The following is a 25834-nucleotide window of genomic DNA, read 5'->3' as shown; positions in this document are numbered from 1 at the left end:
CCGTGTAATCAACAGCCAACAATCGTTTTGGTAAGGTCTGTCAGGGGCACCTTGAAAAGTTTAATGGAGATTCAGTCCAGCCTGAAATACCGAGGGGAGGGCTAGCTCAGTGGGTTGAGCACTGGCCTGCTAAACCCAGGGTTTTGAGCTCAATCCTTGAGGGGGCCATTCTGTGTGACAGTTGTTTTTGTTTCTCCTTGATGTAAAGCCACCCCCTTTGTTGATTTTAATTCCCTGTAAGCCAACCCTGTAAGCCATGTCGTCAGTCGCCCCTCCCTCCGTCAGAGCAACAGCAGACAATTGTTCTGCACCTTTTTTCTGTGCAGACGCCATATCACGGCAAACGTGGAGCCCACTCAGATCACTCTGGCAATTCGGAGCACATTAAACATCACACGCATTATCCAGCAGTATATGCAGCACCAGAGCCTGGCAAAGCGAAACCGGGCGAGTACGTGATGTCAGCGCGGTGACGAGAGTGATGAGAACATGGACACAGACTTCTCTCAAAGCCTGGGCCCTGGCAATGTGGGCATCATGGTGCTAATGGGGCAGGTTCATGCGATGGAATGCAGATTCTGGGCCCGGGAAACAAGCACAGACTGGTGGGACCGCATAGTGTTGCAGGTCTGGGACAATTCCCAGTGGCTGCGAAACTTTCGCATGCGTAAGGGCACTTTCATGGAACTTTGTGACTTGCTTTCCCCTGCCCTGAGGCACAAGAATACCAAGATGAGAGCAGCCCTCACAGTTGAGAAGTGAGTGGCAATAGCCCTGCGGAAGTTTGCAATGCCAGACAGCTACCGGTCAGTTGGGAATCAATTTGGAGTGGGCAAATCTACTATGGGGGCTGCTGTGATGCAAGTAGCCAACGCAATCAAAGATCTGCTGATATCAAGGGTAGTGACCCTGGGAAATGTGCAGGTGATAGTGGATGACTTTGCTGCAATGGGATTCCCTAACTGTGGTGGGGCCATAGACGGAACCCATATCCCTATATTGGCACCAGAGCACCAAGCCGGCAAGTACATAAACCGCAAGGGGTACTTTTCAAAATACCTGCAAGCACTGGTGGATCACAAGGGACGTTTCACCAACATCAGCGTGGGATGGCCGGGAAAGGTACATGACGCTCGCATCTTCAGAAAATCTGGTCTGTTTCAAAAGCTGCAGGAAGGGACTTTATTCCCAGACCAGAAAATAACCATTGGGGATGTTGAAATGCCTATAGTTACCTTTGGAGACCCAGCCTACCCCTTAATGCCATAACTCATGAAGCCATACACAGTATGGCTTGACAGTAGTCAGGAGCTGTTCAACTATAGGCTGAGCAAGTGCAGATTGGTGGTAGAATGTGCATTTGGACGTTTAAAAGCGCGCTGGCGCAGTTTACTTACTTGGTTAGACCTCAGCGAAACCAATTTTCCCACTGTTATTACTGCTTGCTGTGTGCTCCACAATATCTGTGAGAGTAAGGGGGAGACGTTTATGGCAGGGTGGGAGGTTGAGGCAAATCGCCTGGCCACTGGTTACTCGCAGCCAGACACCAGGGCAGTTAGAAGAGCACAGGAGGGCGTGGTGTGCATCAGAGAAGCTTTGAAAACCAGTTTCATGACTGGCCAGGCTACGGTGTGAAAGTTCTGTTTGTTTCTCCTTGATGAAACCCTTCCACCCCCTTGGTTCATTCTACTTCCCTTTAAGCTAACCACCCTCCCCTCCCCCCTTCGATAACCACTTGCAGAGTCAATAAAGTCATTGTTGCTTCACATTCATGCATTCTTTATTAATTCATCACACAAATAGGGGGATAACTGCCAAGGTAGCCTGGGAGAGGTGGTGGAGGAGGGAAGGTCAAGGCCACACAGCACTTTAAAAGTTTAAAACTTTAAAACTTATTGAATGCCAGCCTTCTGTTGCTTGGGCAATCCTCTGGGGTGGAGTGGCTGGGTGGCCAGAGGCCCCCCCACTGCGTTCTTGGGTGTCTGAGTGAGAAGGCTATGGAACTTAGAGAGGAGAGCAGTTGGTTACACAGGGGCTGTAGCGGCGATCTGTGCTCCTGCTGCCTTTCCTGCAGCTCAACTATATGCTGGAGCATATTAGTTTGATCCTCCAGCAGCCTCAGCATTGAATCCTGCCTCCTCTCATCACGCTGCTGCCACCTTTCAGTTTCAGCCCTCCCTTCAGCCCACCACTTTTCCTCCCAGTCATTTTGTGCTTTCCTGCACTCTGACATTGTCTGCCTCCACTTATTCGTCTGTGCTCTGTCAGTGTGGGAGGACAGCATGAGCTCAGAGAACATTTCATCGCGAGTGCATTTTTTTTGCATTCTGATCTTCATTAGCCTCTGGGAAGGAGAAGATCTTGTGATCCTTGAAACATATGCAGCTGGTGGAGGGAAAAAAAAGGGACAGTGGTATTTAAAAAGACACATTTTATAGAACAATGGGTACACTCTTTCACGGTAAACCCCTGCTGTTAACATTACATACATAGCACATGTGCTTTTGTTACAAGGTCACATTTTGCCTCCCCCCACCGCGTGGCTAGCCCCTCCCCCCTCCCCGAGGCTAACAGCGGGGAACATTTCTGTTCAGCCACAGGCAAACAGCCCAGCAGGAACGGGAACCTCTGAATGTCCCCTTAAGAAAAGCACCCTATTTCAACCAGGTGACCATGAATGATATCACTCTCCTGAGGATAACACAGAGAGATAAAGAATGGATGTTGTTTGAACACCAGCAAACATACACTGCAATGCTTTGTTCTACAATGATTCCCGACTATGTGCTACTAGCCTGGAGTGGTAAAGTGTCCTACCATGGTGGACGGAATAAGGCTGCCCTCCCCAGAAACCTTTTGCAAAGGCTTTGGGAGTACATACAGGAGAGTTGCGAATGCCAGGGCAATTCAATCATTAAACACACTTGCTTTTAAACCATGTATACTATTTAAAAAGGAACACTCACCAGAGGTCCTTCTCCGCCTGGCAGGTCCGGGAGGCAGCCTTGGGTGGGTTTGGGGGGTACTGGCTTCAGGTCCAGGGTGAGAAACAGTTCCTGGCTGTCAGGAAAACTGGTTTCTCCGCTTGCTTGCTGTGAGCTATCATCATCATCATCTTCCTCGTCCCCAAAACTTGCTTCCGTGTTGCCTCCATCCCCATTGAAGGAGTCAAACAACATGGTTGGAAAGTGGTGGCTGAACCCCCTAAAATGGCATGCAGCTTATCATAGAAGCTGTGTGTTTGGGGCTCTGACCCGGAGCGGCCGTTTGCCTCTCTGGTTTTCTGGTAGGCTTTCCTCAGCTCCTTAAGTTTCACAGGACACTGCTTCGGGTCCCTGTTATGGCCTCTGTCCTTCATGCCCTGGGAGATTTTGACAAATGTTTTGGCATTTCAAAAACTGGAACGGAGTTCTGATAGCACGGATTCCTCTCCCCAGTGATCAGATCCCGTATCTCCTGTTCGGTCCATGCTGGAGCTCTTTTGCGATTCTGGTACTCCATCATGGTCACCTCTGCTAATGAGCTCCGCATTCACCTGCAGCTTGCCACACTGGCCAAACAATGGAAAATGGAATTCAAAAGTTCGTGGGCCTTTTCCTATCTACCTGGCCAGTGCATCTGAGTTGAGAGTGCTGTCCAGAGCGATCACAATGGAGCACTCTGGGATAGCTCCCGGTGGCCAATACCATCTAATTGCATCCACAGTACCCCAAATTCGACCCGGCAAGGCCAATTTCAGTGCTAATCCCCTTGTTGGGGGTGGAGTAAGGAAATCGATTTTAAGAACCCTTTAAGTCAGAAAAAAGGGCTTCGTTGTGTGGACGGGTGCAGGGTTAAATCGACTTAACGCTGCTAAATTCGACCTCAACTCCTAGTGTAGACCAGGGCTAAGTGACTTAACCAAATCACACAGGAAACTGGGGAAGAGCTAGGAATTGAACCTAGGGCTTCCATATCCTGGGCTAGCCCTAACTACTGGACCACCCTTTCTCTAAATTCTGATTCTCATGAGTCTGTAGGCCTGGCTTCTGATCAGTATGATCTGAATCTGACTGCTATCTCAGAATTCATCTTTAAAAAAAAAAAAGAGCAAATCCTGGAACTTTTTCTCTGCAAATGTATTATGTATATACAGCCTGCAAGGAAATTGATCATCTGAGATGTATGATCAGTGCTTTGTTCCCCAAGAGAACACTCTAAACCGGAAAGTTAGTAAGTTTTCTTGGCTGGAAGAAGTAATCAATGGGTCTATAAGAGAGTACATTGATATGCAGGCTCTGCTCTTAACATGTACATGAATTAAGGTGCTAATAATAAAAAGGGTTTCTATGGGACCTAGCATAAGAGTTGGGGGTCCCAGGGAGCAGCCCTCCTCTCCTTCCCCTCATCTTGGGAGATGCACAAGATTCACAGGACTCTGTGTTCCTGACAGGTTTCAGAGCAGCAGCCGTGTTAGTCTGTATTCGCAAAAAGAAAAGGAGGACTTGTGGCACCTTAGAGACCAACACATTTATTTGAGCATAAGCTTTCGTGAGCTACAGCTCACTTCATCGGATGCATTTGGTGGAAAATACAGTGGGGAGATTTATATACACACACAGAGAACATGAAACAATAGGTTTTATCATACACAATGTAAGGAGAGTGATCACTTAAGATGAGCCATCACCAGCAGCAGGGGGGGGAAGGAGGAAAACCTTTCATGGTGTCAAGCAAGGTAGGCTATTTCCAGCAGTTAACAAGAACATCTGAGGAACAGTGGGGGGTGGGGTGGGAGGGGAGAAATAACATGGGGAAATAGTTTTACTTTGTGTAATGACTTATCCACTCCCAGTCTCTATTCAAGCCTAAGTTAATTGTATCCAGTTTGCAAATTAATTCCAATTCAGCAGTCTCTCCTTGGAGTCTGTTTCTGATGATTTTTTGTTGAAGGATAGCCACCCTCAGGTCTGTAATCGAGTGACCAGAGAGATTGAAGTGTTCTCCAACTGGTTTTTGAATGTTATAATTCTTGACATCTGATTTGTGTCCATTTATTCTTTTACGTAGAGACTGTCCAGCTTGACCAATGTACATGGCAGATGGGCATTGCTGGCACATGATGGCATATATCACATTGGTAGATGCGCAGGTGAACGAGCCTCTGATAGTGTGGCTGATGTGATTAGGCCCTATGATGGTGTCCCCTGAATAGATATGTGGACAGAGTTGGCAGCGGGCTTTGTTGCAAGGATAGGTTCCTGGGTTAGTGGTTTTGTTGTGTGGTGTGTGGTTGCTGGTGAGTATTTGCTTCAGATTGGGGGGCTGTCTGTAAGCAAGGACTGGCTCGTCTCCCAAGATCTGCGAGAGTGATGGGTCGTCCTTCAGGATAGGTTGTAGATCTGATGTTGATGATGCGTTGGAGAGGTTTTAGTTGGGGGCTGAAGGTGATGGCTAGTGGCGTTCTGTTATTTTCTTTGTTGGGCCTGTCCTGTAGTAGGTGACTTCTGGGTACTCTTCTGGCTCTGTCAATCTGTTTCTTCACTTCAGCAGGTGGATATTGTAGTTGTAAGAATGCATGATAGAGATCCTGTGTTCCTGATGTTTCTATAAGGACCTGTTCAGGTTATGCCTCCACTCTGTGAAAGTGACTCTCATTCATGACGAGCAGTAAACTCTGCAAGATGAAACTAACAGGACCTGATCCTCCTCTCTCTTATAATGATGTCAATCAGGAAGGACTATTAAAGCCAGTGAGCTACAAAGGTGTAAAAACAAGGGAAATTTGAGGAGTGTAAGACACAGCGAGGTTGACTGTTACCACACTTTCACAGATTTTGCATTGGTTAAACACCACTCACTTCAGTGGGATTATTGCCAATTTACACCAATGTCATTGAGAGGAGAATCAGGCAATGGATTTTCCTGCATAGGGCATAATTTGTCCCCAGTAATAAATATAGTAGCTTTGCTGACAACATAACAAGGGCTCTAACAGAGGAGCCAGAGAAGAGAAAATGATAAGCCAAATCTCAGAAAACAACACAGAATATAAATACTTCTCCAGCAAGCAGTAGAACATCTCACACACAGCATCGCAGCGTTAATTTCTGTTTACGCTCACACCAATATAATTAGCACAGTCACTGCTAACTAACTAACAACTTTACTATAAACTTACTTGAACAATACATGCCGGAGAATTTATCACTCTCAACATTTCACAGCTTTGTTTGAGAACAGTCACAGATTCATATGAAATTCTAAAGTTACACCAGAGACAAATGAGCTAAATTAATCCAGCACACTTTCTGGCACAAAGAACTTCAACTCCGAGAGAAGCATAGATTTTAAATTGTTGTTGGCTATAAAATAACCTGATGGAAATATTGCTCTATCTCAGTAGACAGCAACCTTTTACACAGCTGAAAAGATCAGTCCTGTGCAAAGAAACTGTGGCCTCAGTGCGTTTTGGATTAAGGCTCCCTAAAAAGGAAGTCTCCCAGACTGAGAATTCCCCAGATGTGGAAGAACTCGGGTGGGAAACAGTGGTTCAGGGCTCTGTGTGCTATAACAGTACTCCATGGCAACCCAGAATGGGCATGGGACAAGGAGCAGGTCAGTGGATCCTCATTACACGAATCCAGTGGCCAAAACTGCATACCTCAGGGAAGCAGCCACTACTGTAGTCCATGGATTTTCTTTTGTCATGTTTCTTTTGTCCTGTTGCTAATCCTTCAGATTAATATTACGCCAATACATCAATTAGCATCAGCATATTTTTATTTTCAAACTGCTAAAAAGGTGCTTTTTTCAAACAGGGTTTTGTTTAATTAAAACGGCATGCTTGTGCACACCAAATCTATTTAGTATAATGCCTTATTCATCACAAGCATCACTATTGAGTTTTGATACCTTTGGGATGAATAAACTATGTCAACAATTACTTCCACACACTTCTACCATATACATTGTTTTTATGGCCGAACACGCCTAAGTGTTACATTTAACTGTCTCTCTTTGCTGCAGATTACATCACTTTCCAAAAGACAGTTTTTAAGATGCTCACGCTCCAGAGCTAAATCAGGCTGATGAATTAGTGTTTCTCTCCCAAAACAGAGTGCCAGAGCAGAAAAGAAATGGGGAAGGTCACGAAGGAGGAAAGAAGAAATAAGAAATGGAAAGCAAGAGAAAGAAGAGAGATCTAACAAAGAGGGGAAAAAAAGACAAAGCATGCTGCCATAAGAGGCAGTGCAGTCCACTGGATAGGGCAGTAGCCTAGGATGCCACTAACCTGTTATGCGACCTTGGGCAAATCACTTTGCCTCCCATGCAGTCTTCTCTATTTAGTCTGTTAAGTTCTTTGGGGGGCGGGGACCATCTCTATCTGTATGTACAGCACCTAGAACAATGGAGCCATGATCTCATTTGGGACCCCCAGGAGTCACCATAATATAAAGAATAATGTCAAAAAAACAATCCTTCTACACAGTTTTCAATATTTGTTTGAAGTTGCGAATACAAATCCATCTATCCTTGTTCAGCTCTGATATTTATCTTTTTTCTTTCAATGTATAGCAATAATTGGTACCCTCCATCCTCCTTTACAATTTGGTCAACAAATGTAACCAAGTAGACTATCCTAATCTACTTATATGGTCTCCATTATCACAGTAAGCCAAACAACCCCAAGTCTTGGCTGACAAATGGGGAAAACCAACTTCCACAGCAAAGGATCTCCCCACATAAGGCTCTGCCAGTAGCCCCTCAATTTGAACTGAGAGGACTCCAGCTCAAGAGCCCCCCTGGATCTTAAGTGTGGCAGTATGACATGGGGAGACACTGTGTCTCAGGTGACCAGGCACAAGCCACTTAGAGCTTTAATGGTTATAGCTAACGGCTTTGACTCTGTTTATACGCATCAGTTCCGAAAAAATAAATGTCTAGTCATAGAAACCAGGATCTTCCAATAGTGGATTTTTTTAAAGCAACCAAACCAGCCATTCATTATTATTACAGTCACAGCAGGGCAAACACTTGCCAAAGGGTGGTGACACTGCTGGGGGCGAGTCTGCTCCTGCACTTTTGCTCCTGCTCAGGTGGGTGATGGGGGGACTGCCAGCAAGGAAAGGTTTTGTAGCAACAAGGAGGGCAGTGGGGAGGAGGGGGTGGATCACAGAAGGGGGGACTGGGCAAAGGTTCCATGGCAGTTAGGAGGTCACAGAGATGGGGGAAGGATCCATCGCATTTGGGAGGAAGGGAGTCACAGAGGCAGAGGGGAGGTTCTGAAGCAACTGAGGGGAGGAAGGTTGTATGGGAGTGGGGGGGCACAGAGGCAAGGGGGAAGCCGCTGGGGGAGACAGGTTCTGTAGCAGTTGGCGGGAGTTGTCACAGAGGCAGGGGGGAGGTTCTGTGGCAGTTGAGATGAGGAGGGGTCACAGAGGCAGGAAGGGGTGGTTCTGTGGTAGTTGGGATGGAGGAGGGGGGTCACAGAGACCGGGAGGAGGTTCTGAAGCAGTTGGGGGAGGAAGGTTCTGTGGGAGTTGGTGGGGAGGGGGTCACAGAGGCAGGGGGGAGGTTCTGTAGCAGTTGGGATGGGGGTTTCACACAGGCCGGGGGAAGGTTCTGAAGCGGTTGGGGCGGGGGAAGAAGGAACTGTGGGAGTTGGTGGGGAGGGGGTCACAGAGACAGGGGGGAGGTTCTGTAGCAGTTGGGATGGGGGTTTCACACAGGCCGGGGGAAGGTTCTGAAGCAGTTGGGGTGGGGGAAGAAGGTTCTGTGGGAGTTGGTGGGGAGGGGGTTCCAGAGGCAGGGGGGAGGTTCTGTAGCAGTTGGGATGGGGGTTTCACACAGGCCGGGGGAAGGTTCTGAAGCGGTTGGGGCGGGGGAAGAAGGTTCTGTGGGAGTTGGTGGGGAGGGGGTCACAGAGACAGGGGGGAGGTTCTGAAGCAGTTGGGGGGAGGAAGGTTCTGTGGGAGTTGGTGGGGAGGGGGTCACAGAGGCAGGGGGGAGGTTCTGTAGCAGTTGGGATGGGGGTTTCACACAGGCCGGGGGAAGGTTCTGAAGCGGTTGGGGCGGGGGAAGAAGGTTCTGTGGGAGTTGGTGGGGAGGGGGTCACAGAGACAGGGGGGAGGTTCTGAAGCAGTTGGGGGGAGGAAGGTTCTGTGGGAGTTGGTGGGGAGGGGGTCACAGAGGCAGGGGGGAGGTTCTGTAGCAGTTGGGATGGGGGTTTCACACAGGCCGGGGGAAGGTTCTGAAGCGGTTGGGGCGGGGGAAGAAGGTTCTGTGGGAGTTGGTGGGGAGGGGGTCACAGAGACAGGGGGAGGTTCTGAAGCAGTTGGGGGGAGGAAGGTTCTGTGGGAGTTGGTGGGGAGGGGGTCACAGAGGCAGGGGGGAGGTTCTGTAGCAGTTGGGATGGGGGTTTCACACAGGCCGGGGGAAGGTTCTGAAGCGGTTGGGGCGGGGGAAGAAGGTTCTGTGGGAGTTGGTGGGGAGGGGGTCACAGAGACAGGGGGGAGGTTCTGAAGCAGGTGGGGGGAGGAAGGTTCTGTGGGAGTTGGTGGGGAGGGGGTCACAGAGACAGGGGGGAGGTTCTGAAGCAGTTGGGGGGAGGAAGGTTCTGTGGGAGTTGGTGGGGAGGGGGTCACAGAGGCAGGGGGGAGGTTCTGTAGCAGTTGGGATGGGGGTTTCACACAGGCCGGGGGAAGGTTCTGAAGCAGTTGGGGCGGGGGAAGAAGGTTCTGTGGGAGTTGGTGGGGAGGGGGTCACAGAGACAGGGGGGAGGTTCTGTAGAAATTGGGATGGGGTTTCACAGAGGAAGGGGGAAGTTTCTGAAGCAGTTAGGGGTAGGGGAAGAAGGTTCTGTGGGAGTTGGGGTTTCACACAGGCGGGGGGAAGGTTCTGAAGCAGTTGGGGTAAGAAGGTTCTGTGGGAGTTGGGGGGTCACAGAGGCAGGGGGGAAGGTTCTCAAGCAGTTGGGGGGGAAGGTTCTGGGGCAGATGGGGGGAGGGGTCACAGAGGCGGGGGGAAGATTCCGTGACAGTTGGGAGAAGGAAGGGCAGAAGGTTCTGTGGCAGTTGGAAGAAAGGGGTCACAGATGTATCTCGGGCCCAGGGTGGAGCATGGTATGGAAGTCAGTTAGGAGCTAGGGTTGCCAACATTGTATTTCAAAAACAGACTGTTTTCTTAGAACCTCTGCCCCAGCCCTCTTCCCAATATTAATGAAGAAGAAGAAGAACAACTCATCTATGTTCGCCAGGAGTATTTCTTGCTGCTTTTTGCAGCATTCAGCAACTCCCAATCTTGTACAGAGCTGAAAAAATAAGGAATGTCCCTTATAATACAGGACTGTTGGCAACCCTAGGACTCACAAGGTGTTAGAGCCCATAGAAACTAGCAGATTAAACGCCTGATATATTTGCCTCAGTTGTCCCTTTGTCAGCGATCGTTTCAAGATTAGGCTTGGTGACCACAGCACTCCTGGACCTCCTGAGAGGACATTGTTTCCAAACGTCTGGGAGGGACCAAGAGTGAAAATGCATGAGCGTCCTGGATTTCACTCATCAACAGGTAAATAAAACATAGGGAGAACCAGCAGGAACATATCGTCATGTTCCACATGGGTGTGCCTATTCTGCAGCATATGTACAAATGGTGCTTCCAATCATATGAAAGGACAAATGTCCATCATCCATGTACGCGAGACTGGATATAGGGCCAAATTCTCATCCTTAATTAAACAGGACTCTTACGTTGGGATTTTCAAAGGAGCTTAAGGGAGAACTCAATGAATTTCAATAGGATTTGGATGCCTAACTCTGAGAATCCCAACCCCACTGATTTCCAGTGAAAGTCTCTGTACCCTATTAACAATCCCTTGAGTCACCCCGGGCCTCAATTCTTTACTCTGACTTTTCCGATGTAAAATCATAAGCTACTGCCTTCCTCTGTCCAAAGTAAAAAAGTGAGTTTGCAGTGGTAAGTCAATTTTAAACCATCCCTTCACCTTCAGATTAGATTCTGCCTTTCAAGTTTCAACCTCAAGAATAGTTGACGTAACTGACTAGCAGTGTAGTGTCATTTACTTGACTAGAGGTATGGATTTACACCAGGCCAAATCCATCTTTGGTTTTTAATGGAGACTAGTCCCTCACCCTAGTTGTAATCAATGACTGAAGCATTTTGGCTTTCCTTACATCCAAAGTAGCTTTCAGGACACTTCCATTTATGCACCATTAAGCATCTCCAATACTGCAGCACTACAGAAAGCAGACTAACAACAACTTGGCTAGCATTTGATGAAGGCATTACTCGATGAAAGTACAATGCCCACTTTCTCTGATGTTGCAGTAGAAAAAGGGATCTTTTTAGCAGCACCTATTTTGCGGCTTGTCTAATACTGCTCTCCACATCGGTATATTTCAGGCAATTAAAATAAGCTTATGTTTATACACTTTATAGAGAGTGCCTAGGGGCAGGTTTGCTGGATTGTGTTCAACACAAGACCCAGTTCTGGGAACAACTTCAAGGATCCCATTTGCCTCTTATCCAGTCCCATGAGTAGAAATGTGAAGGAAATAAAAATCATGTTCACAAAGGACTCAGGTATTGCTGTGTCATGGTGGACAAGGCAGTTAACTTTTCTGTCTCTATTGCCCCATATGTAACCTTCCACTTCTTTTCACAGAGGGATTATGAGGATTAGTTAGTCAGTGTTTGTACAGAACTGTGAAGCCATCAGTGTTAAGAGTTCTTACTGGGTTATCTCTGACACACTTTACAGTGCACAAGTACTTGTGTTACTCTCAGTATATAATTCAGTATTTTCAAAGGACAAACGCCACAGGACTTTGTCAGGACAACTCAGGCATGGCTCATCTATCATCTTGCTGTCCACTTTGTCCCTAAATTCCTCTTCCCAGGCAATCCGTCTATCTCACCTAGTATTACATATTCATAGTCTAACACATACAGAATTGCTCCTATTAGAAACCTGGGTGTAGCTGGGTTTTTTAATCTTGCTCCTATATATGCCTGCCACTGTAGCTGCAGCCAGCTCTGACAATACCCATTACAGGGCACTGTCAGTCTGTCCTAGAGTCCCTCATTCTGTTATCATCTAACTATGACTACAGTAACAAAAAGAATCACAGACTGGTCCTTTGAGCTCCACGAGATAATTTAATTTGGAGAGCTATGGGGACAGTGGGAACATGATAAAGTTTCTTTGTCAGTCTGAAATAAAACTAACACTGGAAGGAAAATGCTAGTAGTCAGCGGACGTTGCTTCCAGGACCCATCCACTGCACTGTAAATTGATAGAGCCTGATGCCTTGCTTTAGCACTCTCCTCCTCCCCCAAACACACTCAAGACAGATGTCTTGTTTAATACCTCACTGACTAAAACTCCAAGATTATACTGCAGTCACAGGGGAAACCACATGGGTTCTGCCTATTATTAACCACTTATTCCCATCCAAAGAAAGTTAGCCCTCTAAAGCCGATTAATGCATCATATCTGATGGAGAACATTCAGCGTGTGGTCCTCTACAAAGCAAAGGCAGAGAATCACACATACACATGCAAGAACAACAGTGCTGAGGGAGTGCGGGTGAGCCCAGTGCTGTATCAGTGAGACCTCTTGCACATGGCCACTGCATTACAACCTCTTAGCAGGAGGGCCCCTAAGAGGGACTGAGAGAGGCAGTGTTGTCCTGAGCATAGAGCATGGCAGTGGGACTTGGGTGACCTGTGTTCTATTTGTAGCTCTGCTCCATGATATGCTGTATGACCTTGGGAAAGGCATCTCTCTGTGCTTCTATTTCTCTTCCCATCCTTTGTGTTGATTATTTAGATTGTAAGTTCTTTGTGCAGGGATTTCTCTTGTATGTGCGCAACACCTATTACAGTGGGCGCCTAGTCTCAGTTGAAGCCCTAGGTTTTACTTTAACACAAATAATAATGTACCTGAGCTCCTAATTGGAACAAAAGAAGCTGTAGCTTAAATTCATGTTTCCTGAGACATATCCATTTTCCATCCATACATTGCACACTTGTGAGCAAAGAAGTCAGCATACCTTGTGATTAATTTCACTCATTCCTATGCACACTCTAGCCTCATACTCATGCTGCAGTACAACAACCTGCTGCACCCTGCACAAATACTTGTGGGATCATAGCATTAATGTAGAATTTTTCTTCTTTTTAAGTGACAGAGTTAAAGACTCCTTGCCTGCCTTATGCAATTTCAGAAGCATCCTTTCAAAGTGATCCTATGTCAAAAGCCAAACAAGTCAAAACTGCTGCAGTGACTTGCAGGGAAAAAATAAACACATTAATAGAAGTTGCATTATATGTTTAGCTTGAAATGATGGCTAAGAGGGAGGTAAATAAAATAGCCATGATTCCTATTAAATGAAACCTTTCCATTGAGTTTTAACCACAACAGAATCATATATTTTGCTTTGACAGCACAGCTGCAGAAACTGCTATCATTGCAACACGAGCAGCTTTCCTTAACAACAATGTACAGGCAATTATGAGAGAAAAAAAGAGAATTATTCCGAAGAATCAGTAAGACAGAGATAACAATAAAAGTGCTGTCACTGTACATGCATGATTGCAAGGTGGACGTCAGATATTGGCAGGGGAAGAAACTTTCAACTGGCACTATATACAAATAGAGTAATAATAGTCTAATCTCAAAGGCTGATACTGTGCACTGTCACAAAGGAAAATCCAAGCTACCAAGACAGCTCAAAACTAACTTCCTGGGGCTTTGGCACAGCAAAGGGGAAAACTTCCAGTTAGTAGACATCATTGTAGAGTTCGCCACAATACAAAAAAAATAATAAATTGATAGACTTCTTTATCAGGATAGGTCAAAATTTTTCAAAATTTAGATTAAAGTTTTTTGCAAACATTTCTCAAAATTTTTTCTCCCTCCCCCCTCTGTTTTTTTAACCAACTCATGATGGAATTTTTTTTTGAGATTTTGATAATAAATTGTAAAAATGTTTCCTTATTTTTTTAATAGCTCTACACGCTAGGACTCCTATCACTGTAGTATCCGAGCAGTACACGGACATGAAAGAATCTATCTTCACAACACTCCATGTGAGGTAGAGAAGTATTACTCTCCACATTTTACAGACAGAGAACTAAGCCACAGAGCAACTAAGTAACTTGCCCAAGATCACACAGGAAAGTCTGTGACAGAGCCAAGAATTTAGCCTAGACCACTGGAGTTCTTCTGGTGCACTGTGGTCTGCTGCAGAGCTGAGAATAGAGCCCAAGCCTTCTGTATCTAAAACCTGTGATTTAACTGCATACCATCCTTCCTTAAAATGACTTGGGTATATTTCCTTGCTCAGAAATTAATATATAGGTACTTCCTATATATTAAATTTCTCAAGCTATTAAAATCAGTTTGTTTATTTAATACTGTGCCTCTGAGTTTGAAACAAAACTACAAAGCTATACTTTAAAACAAAACATTCCACAGACATACAAACGGACACTTTGCAAAAGCAATGTCCTGTTTACTACACAACATCTCAGCCATACACAGCATCTCCTTAGCCATCTAATACACCCTTTACTTAAACATCTGGGTTTTCCCATGCCTCTCTTTTCATGGGAAAGTCTTCTGTTTCATCATACGTCTTATAACATGCTCACATTAAATCACTGCTACCATGTCAACATACCAGTGTGTTGAAGATGGGAACAACAGTTTCACCACCTTTTAAAAAAAACCTCACTTTCACGGGAAACTGTATAGCATTTTTAAGAATTCTCTGCATTATCTAGCTACCCAGGTATTTATGTGACTCTCTTCACCATAGTATCTTAGCACACCTCATGTACTGAGGAAAACCTAGTTGGGACAACTTATGATTCCATGCAATTTCTATAGCATCAATAATAATTGACCTTCAATTTCTAATGCTAAAATATTGGTAAATATATAATCACATTACAACCCAGATTGCTACACTGTCAGCATACACCAGTGTCAAACAGACCTATCTGAACATGGACACAGGAATCCAATACAAACTTTCCCTGATTTTCTCTCGTAGCAATTCTATTTTAGACTCATTAGCAGATCTTAGTTAACCAACTAGTGTCTCTCATCACAGCACACAGTAAACACATATATCTGAGAGACTGAAATGCAAAAGTAATCTTCTGCTGTTAGCAAGAACTAAGGAACACATTTTCTAAGGAGCTCAGAGCCAGAATTTCAAATGCCAAGCATCCATAAGTGAGACCAGATTTTCAGAAGAACTCAGTAACCATTCTAACACCTATATAAGAGCCAGATTTTCAAAACTGCGTAGAACCCAACATACTGTGCTGAGCTGAGCTTCTGTGAAAAGCTGGGCACTTATTTTGGTACCTACATAGAAGCTGAGCTCTTTTGCAAATCCGTTTACGGTTTAAACTCAGACTTAACAAAGAACAATGAGGTGGAGTTTTAAAAAAACAACCTCAAAACTCCAGATTTGTGGATGTTTTATAAATAAATATCGCAAACTATTTTGCTTCTCTGATACTTAAAAAAAGAGTATTGTAAATAAGTTAAAAGAATAGATCAAACCAGGCTTACCTTGATCATGAGAATTCAGTTCTTACTTGAGTGAGGGAAACCAGTGGGACTACTCCGGTGAATAAAGTGAGTGTGATTTGACTTTTAGGAAGGGGAAAAACAAAACAAAAAACAAAACACACATTCCCTCCCAGATTGATGACTTCTATAAATTTCAATCTCCAGTGTAGTAGGGTGTTTAGCTTGGAAACTCTCCAACAGCCTATATATTCACAGCAGTACAACAGCAGCACTTCAACCACCGCCCCGCCCCCAGGGTTTACTCAGAACATTCTGAACACCAGCATAGCAGTGAATGACTAGATCTGACCTTGGCACCTCTTGTGCTGTACCCACTGATAGATGCGCTTAGACTTGCCTTCTACCCAATCTCCAGAACTACAGTAGCTTCCAGCTACTTGCTGATGTATAGCTTGATTGCTGTAACCCCCGCTGCACAACTCAACAAACAAGATCTTCAAGGCTATAGCCAGTTTTCCTGCTATATAGCCAACAAGCATAGTTTTTTAAAAATTCAGGTTTTGCATGGTAACTTTTTTCAGTCTAAAGTCAAATTTCAGGTGCACAGAGGACAAAATCTGCAGTACTATTATTATAAAGATACCTTTGGTAAAACATTTATACAGCATTGTCAATTTATACCCAGAGCGACAAATTCTGCTCAAAGTTATACTAGTTAAAATCAGGAGCAACTCCACTGAAGTCAATGGAATTAGCATAGATTTTCATGTGTACACAGCAGAATCTGGCACATCAGTAAAGACGTGGGACCAAGTTCCATTTACACAATCTATAGACTTGCTCTGGATTTACATTGGTGTAACACAGCAGAATTTGGCCCACATTCCCTGCCTAAAAGGTTTACGAAAGGCATTTATAGCAAACTTTTAATTCAAAAAAATCATCAGCTCAGAATTAATCATACATAAGCTGTGTTATAATCAGTGTATGATAATTAGTCTCAACTTTAAAATAAAAAATCAAAATCACTTGCCAGTGTTTGCAGCATAAAAATGGAGAGAAGCACAGTCCTGAATACATACCATCCAGATTTTTATAGATATGCATACATATACAACTGGAATATTTGGCTGCTCCACTAGATCCACTCTCAATATGATCCTAGGAAGAATACAGTGTGAGAAGCAGATTCCCCCCAAGGCGCCACCCCCCCAAAAAGAATCAGAGGAGTTAGAGAACCAGCTGAGGTTGTTTTATTCCTTTTTTTCCCCCCTTCTTCCTTTTTGCAGACTAGAGACATTTCGGCAAAATAGAAAATGGGATACAAAGAGAATTCTGCATCTGCTTCCAGAGCAAAGCAATCTCATTCTTACTATGATTTGTCTAAATGCTCTGCTGGATGTAATGCCCAAATGAGAACAAAACACAATCCTGAGGTATGTAATGCATATTGCAACAATATAAATATGCCTTTCACAAACACGGGATGAATAGTGTGCAGTATGCAGATGATTTAAACCTTCCTCCTCTATTCACTAACGATTCCCTCCCATTGAAATGATTTAAAGCCAGAAAGTCGCTTCCAAATCCTCCGCTTTTGTTCCATCAGCGCTGAACATTCATCTGCTTCGATGAAAGGGGCACATTTCATTCTGAAAAGCCCCGTGGTGCAGCCACAAACAAAGCCACTGGCAGTTGCTTACCATTGGGCATGGACCCTTCAGGCTTGGGGAGGAGAGTAGGTGGAAACGCACCCTTCCTCCCAGCAATGTGCAAAGGGCAGATTCAACCGGGCAGCAGCCCCATAGGACCCTAGGATCTGTACAAAGACTATGAGAAAGTCCCTTCCAGCAGGACAGTCGGAGTATGGGAATCCCAGACAGCTGCAGCAATGGGGCATTCTACTCAGCTCAAGGAAGCAGGAAGGGTGCCAGGCATTAGATCCTTAACCGGCCAGCCAAGTTTCTCCAGCCCAGCCTGGCTGCTGTATGCACTTTCCTCCCCTCCCAGTGCTGATGGGCTAAACCTACCTTCCCAGCAAAGTCCTCTGCAGCTTTCCCCCTGCAGGCATATGAGCACTCGGTGGTCTCAGCCCAGCCCTCTATGTGTCTCTCTCCTATCGGATGCTGTTGCCCCCAGCACGTAACCCTCTGGCATTCACTCACCTGGGCAGGTTGCTGGAAGGTCTAGAGCTGCTGCGGCTCTGGGTCTCTGCCTGGGCTGTTTGCAACGTGCCTCTGTTTGCCGAGACTATACAAAGTATCAAGTGATCCTCCTATCAGCAATTCTGTACTATGGACAGCATCCTCGACTCTCCTCCTATTGGTAATTTCTGATGTCCAGTGCGATTGGTGGACTATATATTATAACTCTGGTTTCTGATTGGAGGCACATAGGACTATGTAAATAACTATATGAGGTTGGGTTCCTGTAGGTTCATTGCTTCTGAGCTTTCCATAGGCTTTTCTTCCCAAACCTGCTGTAAATTGCAGGTTGATTGGAGCGTTTTGATCAAAAAACCTCAAAAAGAAATCTCAACGTATTTCTTCCATGTGGGGTTATATCACTGTTTTCTGCAGTGTTGGGAGAATTCTGTGAGTGTCTCGCAGATCACCAGCCTTGATGACTGTATCCAGGAAAAAGGTATCTTTACATACATTTAAAAGAGGGGCAGTGTAAGGATAAATACACCTAATCTTTTCTGGAATCCCCATTGCTTTATTAAGCAGTGGTAGCAATTTACTTTTTAATGACTAATATTTTTAAAGCCACTGGAAATTAAATCTTAGCCATTGTTTTCCAATGGCAAATTACTACAGCCCTGTGTATCTGATGGAATGGGAGGTCAGGGATTTTTCACCCCACACTTCAAGTGCTGCCAACTCTCACCATTTTATAGTGAAACTTGCAATATTTGTTGTTTATCTTAATACCTTAGCTTCTGGAGGCATGTGATTATCTGAGACTCCTAGCTTTCATTTATAAGTGGGGGGTGGAGTATTTTCTAGCCTTCGCTGTTGTAGAAAATGTAATCCAAGTGCACCCTGAAGGCTCAGAAACCAGAAGGCAAATCAAAAGAACTCAGAATTTGTCTTAAAAATCATGGGATTTAAAAATAATCTCATTATGGGGGGGGCTGAATCATGATTTTTGAACACATGGGGTCGGCAATACAGCATTTTCTAAGGGTTAATCCTCTCAATATCAGATTACGATAGAGATTGACAGGGAATTGATTTTGCTAACATAAATTCAGCCTTCTGACTTCAAGTAGCAAATGAGGCTGAGCTGAGAAGAAGCAGATGTTTGTATAAATCTAAATTAAATTATTATATTATTATTTAACATTTATAGCAGAAGTAACTCCAGTAATTGTGGTAGCCCTTAAACACCAGAACCAGACTGGGTCCCACTGTGCTAAGTGTTGTACAATAAAAAGAATGTAGAGAAGGAAAGATGTAGTTTATTATCCAGTCCATCTTTCTGCCAGTGCAAAATCTTTTCCTAACATATCAGTGGGGTCAAAATACAAAGTGAGGAGCTCTCTGTGATTTTTCTGGAGCGGAAGCAGTCTAGAACACTGTTCTCCTCTAGTTATTTAAACTGAAGAGTGTGAGGCCTTAAGATTTCAGCAGTTTTTACCTCTAAACACCAAAGGAGTCATAACAGCAATAACTTAAATACAGCTGCGACCATGCCACACATCCAAATGTGTGTGCTGTGAATGTAGACCAAGGTCTCCCAAATGCTGAGTTTTTGAGAGGAACTGTGTTGTATGATAGCCTAGGGGACCTCACAAATTAGAGTCAGATCAAAATATTTAGTAAAAACGATGCTTTGCTTTATCTCCACTAATAAAAAATTAAAAATCAGAAGTTTACAGGTCATGAATAAAGAAATATTTCTGTTCTGTATTTGGAAAAAAAAGATGTAGTCATATCATGAAATAAAACTCTCTTCATTCCACTAGTATCTCAGGAGGATATTAAACAGCGCCTGTTTGAGTGACATATTCAAATCAGGTCCATATAAATTGCATCCAAGAGTTTTAAAAGAGCTGGGTGAGGCACTCACTTGACTGTTAATGTTGATTGTCAGAAGACTGGAAGAAAGCTGATGTTGTGCCAATATTTAAAAAATGTAACTAGGATGACCCAAGTAGTTGTAGGTCTGTCAGTCTGACATCAATCCCAGGCAAGATAACAGGGCAACTGATACGGGACTCAATTAATAAAGAATTACAGAAAGGTAATATAATTAATGCCAACCAGCATAGGTTTATGGAAAACAGATTGGTCAAACTAACGTTTTTTTTTAAAAACAGATTACAAGTTTGGCTGGTAAAGGTAATAATGTTGATGTAATACAATTAGAGTTTTGTAAGGCATTTGACTTGATACCGCATGATATTTTGATTAAAAAACTAGAAAGATACATTTAATGGCATTAGGGATGTAAAAGTTTAACTAGTAACCAATAACCATCAGTCTTATCGGTTTCAGTTAACTATTAAACTCCGCTGCCACCCAACCTGCTGGCCCCAGCCAGGACCCCAGGCATGGGGCCAGCAGCGGAGCCCTGCATAAAACATGGGAGTGCTGCAGCACCCCCTCCCCTAGTTCCCCGCCTATGTGAACTCCTTAACGGTTAACTGTTTAACCAATAGAATTTTAATAGGTTAAATGGTTACTACTTTTAAACCCTATTTACATGCTGAAATGGCAAACATTAAATGGATTAAAAGCTAGCTAACTGATAGGTCTCAAAATGTCATTATAAATGGGGACTCATCAATAGATGGGACTGTTTCTAGTGGGATCCCTCAGGAATCTGTTCTTGGCCCTATGCTATTTAACCTTTTTTTGTTAATGATCTGGAAGAAAACATAAAATCATCACTGATAAAGTTTGCAGATGACACAAATTGGGGGAATAATGAAGACAGGTCACTGATACAGAGTGATCTGGATCGCTTGGTAGATGGCTCAAGCAAATAATATGCATTTTAATGTAGCTAAATGTAAGTGTATACATCTATAAAAATGTTGTTCTTACACATTGGGGAACTCTATTCTGGGAAGCAGTGACTTTGAAAAAGATTTGGAGATTGTGATGGATAATTAGCTGAATTTGATCCTGCAGTGAGACACTGTGGCCAAAAGGGTGAATGCAATCTTTGGATGCATAAACAGGACAATCTCGAGTTGGAGTAGAGAGGTTAGCTTACTTCTGTATTTGGCACTGGTCCAACCACTGGACAAAATACTGTCCAGTTCTGGTGTCCAAAATTCAAGAAGAATGTTGATAAATTCAAGAGGTTTCAGAGAATAGCCACAAGAATGATTAAAGAATTAGAAAACATGCCCTACTGTGGTAGACTCAGGAGTGCACTCTATTTAGCTTAATGAAGGCTAAGGGATGACTTGATTACAGTCTATAAGTACGTACATGGGGAACAAATATTTAATAATGTATTCTTCAGTCACACAAAGAAAGGTATAACATATTCCAATAGCTGGAAAAGTTGAAGCTAGACAAATTCAGATTGGAAATAAGGTGTACATTTCTAACAGTAAGAGTAATTAATCATTGGAACAACTTGCCAAGGGTCATAGTGGATTTTCCATTATTGACTATTTTAAAATCAGGATTGAATATTTTTCTAAAAGGTCTGTTCTAGGAATTATTTTGGGGAAGTTCTGTGGCCTGTGTTATATATAGGACATCAGACTAGATGATCACAATGGGCCCTTCTGGCCTTGGAATCTACAAATACATGATGCCAACAAAAATAATTACCAAAGGTTGGCTGGTGTATTGTAACCGCTGCTTATCATGTTGATCATCTCATCTCATTGATCTTGTGCTCCTAGTCTCTCTGTAATATCAACCAATTTATTATCTCATCTTATACTTAGATCATAAGCTTTTTGGGACATGACCAAGTTTGTACTGCACCTAGCACATTGGGGCTGGGGTCTCTAGGCAATACCAAAATACAAATAATAAAAATAACTACAACACAGTCATAAAATCCATTACAAACAAAACTCCCAATACAATACAAGTGCTTTTAAAATTTGAATTTGTCTGGTAGAAATATGCCTCATTCTCAAGGGTCCTGATGCAGAGAGGTCCAGCCGCACTTAATCTTTCAAGGATCTTCTGCTTTACCCCCATCAGTACTACAGAAGGTTCCTTAATCCAAAGGTTTAGTTTCAGGAGCTACTAATAGAATTTAATTGTGACTGCAAATACAAGCATTTACTGAAATTATAGGGAGATGTGGATAAGTGATGCATGTTGACTAACACAATTTGAATTTAATCTGTTAATCCCCATAAGCAGGTACTCTAAATTATTTGTCTGTTTTTTCCTGATCTATTTTACGTACTTTTCCGTGGAGTTAAATACAGCCCTTTTGATTAATAGTAGGTTAGATCTGAATGATACCTGTAGCTTTGATCAGTTAGGGTATCCTTTACTCCCTGACCCAATTTGCCATCAGTGTTGCTGTTATTGCCACCACCGGCAGTCCTGTCCTGTGCTTTAACAGATACAGATAGTTCATTGGAGCAGGGACAAAGATCAGTTTGCTAGCTAATCCCATGGCATGGGAGTGCTCTCCCATGAGTCTCCAATCAGCATTTGCTTTGTAATTGAATGAGCTTAAGGGAGAGCCTGACAGGCCCCACACAAATCTGAACACTGGCAGAATAGCCTTTTCCATTCTGTGGAGAGGATCACCCCAAGAAATGCATCCGATGAAGTGAGCTGTAGCTCACGAAAGCTTATGCTCTAATAAATTTGTTAGTCTCTAAGGTGCCACAAGTACTCCTTTTCTTTTTGCGAATACAGACTAACACGGCTGCTACTCTGAAACCTGTCATTGTAGGGAAGGGAATCAATCCCTCCCTCACTCCTCTCACACACACTTCTCAATGGGATCAGGAATTTTCCTCACTGGTTCTTCTGTAGACATTGAAGCGGCTCAATATTCTCCATCGCTCCACTATTTTATTTTTAGTGTGGGCTTCAAATCTCAAAATAACTGACACAATATTACTGCAGCTTGTGGCTTACAATAAACTTTTGTTTCCCATCCAACAGAGTCTTGCTCATTTGCATTTAGTCTCTGCGCACAGAAGTATCAAAAGATAATTATTAAGAGGACACTAGTTATTAAAATACCAATGTTTCCACTAAGCTTTGCAAGGACTTTATTTTATTTAGTCTAAACTGCAGTCATTAATCAGGCCTTCTATATTGCAGTAGCTCTATGTATCCAAGCCCCAGCACTCTTATCAAAGCTTGATTTATCAGCCAAGTATCAAATGGTAGGGAATTGTTAAATTCTGAGAAAATGGCTTACAAGTCAGAGACTCAAAACTCAATCTATTTAGCTTATCAAAAACAAAATCAAGAGGTGACTTGATTACAGTGTATAACTATCCTCATGAGGAGAAAATACCAGGTACTAAAGGGGTATTTCATCTAGCAGAGAAAGGCATAACAAGAACCAATGGCTGGGGGTTAAAGTCAGACAAATTTTAGACTGACCATTTAGTTTTTAAAATTATCGGCAACCTGGCAGTTATATCCTTGCAATGTCCTTTATTTATAGTCATGCTGTAGTTTCCGTGGTTTCATATCTTTAAATACTATTCAATCCAATTCCGTCATTAGATACATGCACACAACTCTCACTGCCTACAATCAGAGCTAAGAGAAAGAAATCCAAATTAAAATATCAACATAGTGTATCAGGTACCCCTTTCTGTGAGTCTGTTTTTGGAGAAGGGAAGTTTGGGGTGAAGGTTCTCTATCCCTAATACAGGCTACTTTTATTTTTTTTTTAATTGAAAAATCCTCATGAGTTTAAGTTACAGGGTAGGAAAGAACTTGGGCTGGCTTTGGAAACCCAAAATCTAGTAAGAGGTTTGCGAAAGCTCAAACGCCATGAGGTTTCCCCAGGCCTAATCATTACTGGCCAGATTTTGTGCTTGTCACTCCCACAAGGCAGTCCTTACTCGGGCAAAACTCCCTCTGGAGACAATAGGTATTGCAATGAGTAAAAACTGAACATCTCCATGAGATTCTTGAATGAAAAGAACTAAATGTACCCAGGTATTGCCCTTTTCCTGTGGAAAAGACAGAAATCGGCAGTCTTTGAATCACTGTTCTCAGATGCTCACAGGTATCCACAAAGAGGAAGGGACACACCCTATCCTACGGAGAATCTGTTTAGCAGTTAATATAGACATCCCCCAGCAAGCCTTCCACATAGTGGGCACTCCGGTTTAAAAAAAGCTCTGGGGTTTGCTGCCTGTAGGAGATGTCCTGTCAACGTGGCTCGAGCTGGGGCAATGAGGCAGTGCAGACAGCCCTGGCAGATCTCCCCAAGATCTGGGCACATTTCAGTGACCAGTGGAATTTGAGGAGTTAACCTTATCCCCTGCTTTTCTTTGTCAAGGCAGGGACAATCCCCAACAACCCCTCCACTGATGAAAGAATTCAGAGGAATCTGAGGGGAACCTAGTAATTTCCCCACCTGCAGTTCCCTCCCATGTAGGAGGCCTAAGTAAAGGCCCGTTGACTTCAGTGGGAATTTTGCCTGAGTAATTCCAACAGGCCCTTTCTGAGGACTGCTCACGTTCTACTATCGCTTTCTCTTTGCAACTTCAGTTCCTATTGAATGGAACCTGCACATACAAGCCAGTGATTATTCTCTGTCTTCTGAGGTTTGGAAATCAACCAACAGTGCAGTTCTGGGGGTGCAACACTGCCACCAAAACTCCCAAAGCCTAAGGAACCCAACTGTCTGATGGATCATTTCATACCAATGCTGAGCCTGCAGCTGGAACTCCCTAGTTTATAAAAGGCTGATATTAATACTGGAAAATACAAAGCACTGATTGCATTTTTAAAAACAATTGGCAAGAATCCTATAAAATATTAATAAAGAACCACTTCCTGCCTGTATTTCCCTGGGAGATTCATAAACCGAAACCAAACAAACAGAGAAATGGTGCAGAGAGCCTGATGCTTTCTTTGCTATTCCCATTCCACTGTCATTTTGCCGAGTCTGTAAATGCAAAAGGGAAATCAAAACAATTTAATTAGTTTCTTTGATGTTCCATAAAAGAGATTTTAAGCATGCTCTAGTTTAAATTTACCAGCACCATTCTCTAATATGGTTATGATACAAAATGCATATGGAGGGCGGCATTATCCACCCAGTGTGATATATGGATGCAAAAATCGCCATAAAATTTAGTCATGCATGGCCCAATTTTCAGACATACGTACTTATGATAGGCATCCAAATTCCATATACAAGTTTGAAGAAAAAAAAAAAGGCTTCCCTACATATATAAACTAATTTGTCTCCCCATATCCTTTATTAGTGGTTCTGAATAAACAATGAGATAAGAAGAAACCAATCTTAAAACCAAGGAAACAAGATGTAACTAGAAAAGGAGTACTTGTGGCACCTTAGAGACTAACAAATTTATTTGAGCATAAGCTTTCGTGAGCTACAGCTCACTTCATCGGATGCATTTGGTGGAAAATACAGTGGGGAGTTTTATATACACACACACAGAGAACATGAAACAATGGGTTTTATCATACACACTGTAAGGAGAGTGATCACTTAAAATGAGCCATCACCAGCAGCAGGGGGGGAAAGGAGGAAAACCTTTCATGGTGACAAGCAAGGTAGGCCATTTCCAGCAGTTAACAAGAACATCTGAGGAACAATGGGGGGTGGGGTGGGGTGGGGTGGAGAAATAACATGGGGAAATAGTTTTACTTTGTGTAATGACTCATCCATTCCCAGTCTCTATTCAAGCCTAAGTTAATTGTATCCAGTTTGCAAATTAATTCCAATTCAGCAGTCTCTCCTTGGAGTCTGTTTTTGAAGCTTTTTTGTTGAAGGATAGCCACCCTCAGGTCTGTAAATCGAGTGACCGGAGAGATTGAAGTGTTCTCTGACTGGTTTTTGAATGTTATAATTCTTGACGTCTAATTTGTGTCCATTTATTCTTTTACGTAGAGACTGTCCAGTTTGACCAATGTACATGGCAGAGGGGCATTGCTGGCACATGATGGCATATATCACATTGGTAGATGCGCAGGTGAATGAGCCTCTGTTAGTGTGGCTGATGTGATTAGGCCCTATGATGGTGTCCCCTGAATAGATATGTGGATAGAGTTGACAGCGGGCTTTGTTGCAAGGATAGGTTCCTGGGTTAGTGGTTTTGTTGTGTGGTGTGTGGTT

General features: G+C 43.6%; 1 protein-coding gene and 1 long non-coding RNA gene across 6 annotated transcripts in view; one reads left to right on the top strand and one right to left on the bottom strand.

Moving 5' to 3' along the window:
• Nucleotides 1-17836, bottom strand: part of CAMKK1 (calcium/calmodulin dependent protein kinase kinase 1) — a 199420-nt gene extending 181584 nt beyond the window's left edge. For 4 of the 5 annotated variants that reach the window (XM_038375692.2, XM_043499312.1, XM_038375694.2 and 1 more), the window contains exon 1: nucleotides 17719-17836. The gene's annotated coding sequence lies outside the window, so the exon portion shown is untranslated. Of the gene's footprint in view, nucleotides 1-17583 lie in introns of all 5 variants that reach the window. The other variant, XM_043499310.1, reaches the window with a different exon arrangement.
• Nucleotides 17837-18040: 204 nt separating this feature from the next.
• LOC122456959 overlaps nucleotides 18041-25834 on the top strand; it is a 74057-nt gene continuing 66263 nt past the window's right edge. Inside the window, exon 1 of the long non-coding RNA XR_006276171.1 lies at nucleotides 18041-18196. This is a non-coding gene — a long non-coding RNA (uncharacterized LOC122456959). The remainder of the gene's footprint in view (nucleotides 18197-25834) is intronic.

This window comes from Dermochelys coriacea, chromosome 17, assembly GCF_009764565.3.
Source record: "Dermochelys coriacea isolate rDerCor1 chromosome 17, rDerCor1.pri.v4, whole genome shotgun sequence".
Classification (NCBI taxonomy): Eukaryota; Metazoa; Chordata; order Testudines; family Dermochelyidae; genus Dermochelys; species Dermochelys coriacea.
This window is presented reverse-complemented; position numbering and strand designations above follow the sequence as displayed.